The sequence below is a fragment of the Terrapene carolina genome, unplaced genomic scaffold, assembly GCF_002925995.2.
Source record: "Terrapene carolina triunguis isolate 2854851 unplaced genomic scaffold, T_m_triunguis-2.0 Scaffold537, whole genome shotgun sequence".
In the NCBI taxonomy this organism is placed as follows: Eukaryota; Metazoa; Chordata; order Testudines; family Emydidae; genus Terrapene; species Terrapene triunguis.
In genome coordinates, this window is record NW_020664888.1 from 23,102 (window position 1) to 27,567 (window position 4,466).

At 65.7% G+C, this 4,466-nt stretch overlaps 1 protein-coding gene across 2 annotated transcripts in view; it reads right to left on the reverse strand.

Annotated features, from left to right (window-relative positions):
• The window catches only part of DNASE2 (deoxyribonuclease 2, lysosomal), a 6,040-nt gene extending 4,295 nt beyond the window's left edge, over window positions 1–1,745 (reverse strand). Inside the window, exon 1 of one of the 2 annotated variants that reach the window (XM_026658943.2) lies at window positions 1,673–1,745. The gene's annotated coding sequence lies outside the window, so the exon portion shown is untranslated. The remainder of the gene's footprint in view (window positions 1–1,672) is intronic. The other variant, XM_026658944.2, reaches the window with a different exon arrangement.
• Window positions 1,746–4,466: the final 2,721 nt, after the last annotated feature.

A 4,466-nucleotide genomic window follows, 5' to 3' on the forward strand; every position in this document is an offset into this window, starting at 1 on the left:
GCTGGGAGCCAGGACTCCTGGGTTCTAAGCCTGGGTCTGGTGGGTGAGAGCCGGGGGCGGGGCTGGGAGCCAGGACTCCTGGGTCTGGGAGGGGAGTGGGGTCTGGGGTCTGGTGGGTGAGAGCCGGGGGCGGGGCTGGGAGCCAGGACTCCTGGGTTCTACGCACCAGCTGCTCCTCACGTTCACTGATGTCTGGGTGAGCCAGGGGTGCCCGACTCGGGCCCTGGGCAGGGGGCTCCCAAACTGGAGGCGTCCAGAATCAGTGGGGAGCTCAAGCTGGGGGCTTTTTAGCCCACCCCCCAGGATCATTTGGGTGGCTTGTCTGCAGGCCCCTCGGTGGGGCCGACGTCCTTCCGGGGATGAGGCGCCCTGGGCCAGTATCACAAACCAAAGGGAGGGAAGGGGGGCCCGGCCCTGTTCCCAGCACTCACTCTCCCGTCCCAGCCCCGAGTTCCTCAAACCAATTCCTCTTTCTGTGCCAGTGGCTCGGGGGGAGGGGACCGGACAAAGCAAAGCAGACCACAGGCAGGGCCTGGCGTTCAGCTAGTGCGGGTGGTTCCCTTCTGTGCCCCGCTCCAGAGGTAGCTGCATCTCAGCACTGGCTGACGGATCCCAGCATGCCCCACTTGGCCTTAGAGGGATCCCCCCTTAGGGGGCAGAGTGGGGGGCTCATCTGCAAGGCCGGCTCCCTCCCCAGCCTCTGCTGACGCTGCTGTGAAAGCGCAGAGCAAACCGGCTGGGGGAGCCCAGCTGCAGACGCCAGCCAAAGAGCAAGTACAGGCAGGTCGGGGTCACGAGACAGAGGCAGCCGCATCTCTTCCAGCAGGGGCAGTGGCTTCCTATGCACCTGACTTCCAGTGCACTAACCACTAGACCCCACTCCCCTCCCAGAGCTGGGATAGAACCCAGGAGTCCTGGCTCCCAGCCCCCACTGCTCTAACCACTAGACCCCACTCCCCTCCCCTCCCCTCCCCAAGCCAGGGATAGAACCCAGGAGTCCTGGCTCCCAGCCCCCACTGCTCTAACCACTAGACCCCACTCCCCTCCCCAAGCCAGGGATAGAACCCAGGAGTCCTGGCTCCCAGCCCCAACTGCTTTAACCACTAGACCCCACTCCCCTCCCCTCCCAGAGCTGGGGATAGAACCCAGGAGTCCTGGCTCCCAATTCTATGCTTGGACCATCCCCCCCGGCTCTTCTTCCCCAAAATTCTGTGGAGCTGAACTGGCCACAGCACCAGGGCTCTGTCCCCCCCAGGGGGGGCCTTCCACGGCAGAAGGATTTTTTTGGGGGGGTCTCTCCCTGCTGCTGCCTGGGCACCCCCTCTCTGGGGCTGCACAGAGTCAGTTTCTGGGGGCTGCCAAGCCAGCCCCTTCCCCTTGCACTGACCCCACATAAACCCATAAAGCCCGTGCCGCTGTGGGGCTGAATTCTGGGGGGGTCTGTGGGCTGAACCCAGCAGATACCTTGCAGTGGCCTGACCCTTGACCCGGCGCTGAGATGCAGCCGCCTCTGGGGTGGGGCAGGGGGGCTGTTTATACAGGGACCCCCAGCCCAGCACTGAGATGCAGCCGCTTCTGGGGTGGGCGTGGGGCCGTTGCCCGGGGCTGGAAGCTGGAGGGGCCCGGCCCAGCCGCGGTTGGGCTTGTTCTGGGGCTCGGAGCCGGGGGTTACCTGATCCGGGGAAGCGCAGCGTCCCAGGAGCTCCCGGACCTGCCCTCTGCCTGCCCCGCTGCGCCAGCCCCACTTCCCCTTCCCCAGCTGGGCAACACGTGACCCATGGGGCCCCTCCTCCGCCACGCCCCTCCGGCTCCCAGCCAGCCCCCAACCCACCCCAGGGCCGGGCTATGGGGCACGGTGGGTGTAAAGGGGGGGTGGTTGGGGGCTGGGATGTGGGTCCCATCGGAGATGGCCCGGGGGAGGGTTTCCTGCCAGCTAACGACTTAATTGTTCATTAAGGATTTAATTTGTCCTGTGGGCCCGGGAGGGAGTATTAATTACAGGGTGTGCGGGGCTGGGGCTGGGAGCCAGGACTCCTGGGTTCTACCCCTGGCCCTGGGAGGGGAGTGGGGCCTAGTGGTTGGAGGGGAGGTTGGGAGCCAGGACTCCTGGGTTCTACCCCTGGCTCTGGGAGGGGAGTGGGGTCTAGTGGTTAGCGTGGGATGGGGGAAGGTTGGGAACCAGGACTCCTGGGTTCCGCTCTCGGCTGTGGGAGTGGGGTCATGTTTGAGGCGAGGGGGAGGGGCACTGCTGGGAGTCAGGACTCCTTTGTTCTAGTCCTGGCTCTAATCGGTGTGTGCTCTGTGCCTCAGTTTCCCTATCCACACAACATGGATAATGGCCTCGCGACTGCAGCCTGTCTGTGAGGACCAGTTAGTTCATCGCTGGTAGGGGCCTGGAGACGAGGGGGAGAGTTTCCTGAATTAGGGGTTATTAATGATCAATTATTAATTACTCCAGCCCCGAGAGCCCAATTGTTCCTTCCAAGCTAATGTGATTCCCCAGCTCTGCCCCTCACTGGGAGGCAGATCCCTTCAGCACTGCTCATTCAGCCCGTGCTCCCTGTGGAACTCCTCGCTGCTGGGCAGTGGAGCCTGACACCAAGAGAAGAGCCAGCTCCCTGGGATCCAGGGAACCGGCCCCCATGTCCCCACCCACTTCCCCCCGTCCCCCTGGGCTGGCAGGGTGTTGAGCCACTGAACTGGCTGGGGTCGGAGATGGGACCAGATACCAGACTAAATGGGCCCATCAGAGGGGGAGGCGGAGACCAGGCTGGAAGGCCCATGGGTCTGATCCGGGGGACTGGGGGGGGAAATGACTCCAGAGACAAGTTCCTGTGGTTTCTTTGTTTATTAGCGGTTGGGGTTCAGCACCGCGTGGCTCAGGGGGGCAGCGTCTCCTTGGGGCACACGTAGAGCCAGAGCCCGGCAGACGGGGGGCAGGCGTGACAGCAGGGCGCGGAGGGGGCCCAGCACCAGGGGGCCCAGCAGAGCCAGGAACAAGCCCTTGGCCAGGGCCCAGAACAGCTGCCCGGCCAGCCGCAGCCTGGGGAGACAGGGGGCAGCATGAGATGGGGGGCCTGGGGGAGCCCCCATGCACCCCCCAGACACACAGACATTACCCTGGCCTGCCCCCCTGGACCCCTACCCCCCAGACACCGCCCTTGCCCTGTCCCCAGTCCTCGCCCCCCACAGACCCCTCCCCCCATGCTCCCCAAAGACCCCTTCCCCCCAGAGGCTCTCCCAGGTCCTGGCCCCCCAGCTCCAGAGCCCTGGTGACACTCATCCCCCCCAGAACCCCCCAGCCCCTCCTTGGCTGCTGGGGCTCCTCACCTTGGGGGGAGTCGCCCCCTTGGCCCTGAGGCCCCCGACTCCTGACACAACAGCTTCTCCTGGGTGGGGGGGACAACAAACCCAGTGAGATGGAGCCCCCCCCACTCTGGGCTTGGGGGGCAGGGCCAGGGGAATGTGGGCCCCCTACATGCCCCCCAAACTTCAGAGACTGGCTGTCCCCATCCAAGCCCCCCACTGGAAACAGTCCCCCCCCCGCTGCCCAATCCCACCTCCCCATAGACTGCCCCCTGTCTCCCCTCCCCCTCCCCCTTCTCCCTGTAGACTGGCCCCAGCCTCCTACAAGCTCCCCCTCCCCCACGGCCTGACCCCCACCTCCTCCCAGCCTAGCCCCCCACTCTCCTCCTGCCCGCCTTGCCCAGCACAGCTCTGCCCACAGCCCTCCGATCCTGCCCCCACCCCCCGGCTTCCCCATACCGTCTGGTCATGCACTCTCTCCTCCCACAGGAGGCTGCCGGGCGGGGTCCCCAGGGGTCCGTATAGCGCCTCCCTCTGGAAGCTGAGGCAGGATACAACGTTAGTGCCCCCAAGACACCCCCATAATCTGGGAGGAATAGGTCTGACAGTCAGCTTCCCCCACAGTGGAGGCCAGCTCAGAGGGCCCCCCAGGCCCCACCCCTGGGCCCCCCACCCAGCGCCAGCCAGGGGCCATGTCTGAGTCCTGGGGTCCCCTTGGTCCAGGGGGTCCCCCTGTTGTTGGGCCCTGCCTGTGTTGGGGGTCGGGGGGCCACAGGCTGAAGCGGGGGGGGGGTTTGCTCTCCTATGGGTCCCAAGCCAGCAGCACAGCCCCCAGCCCAGCCACCCCCGGGTGCTACCCACCCCTGTGACCAGTGTCTAAGGCCTGGGGGTGGGGTGACCATGACACCAGGGTCCCCCCCAAATTGAGCCATCTTCACCCCCATCCTAGGCAGGGGGGGTTACAACTTGCTGACAATGTCTCAGCCCTGGTCAGTGGCTGCCCCCCAGGACCCCCCAGATCCCCCCAAGCAATGCCCCTGGCTACCCATCAGCCCCCCCTTACCCCACACCACCGGAGAGGCCGGTACAGTCACAGGGAGCCTTGGGTGGGCTCCCTGCCCCACCCAGGGCCCCCCAAAACACCTGCTCCGCCCTGATAT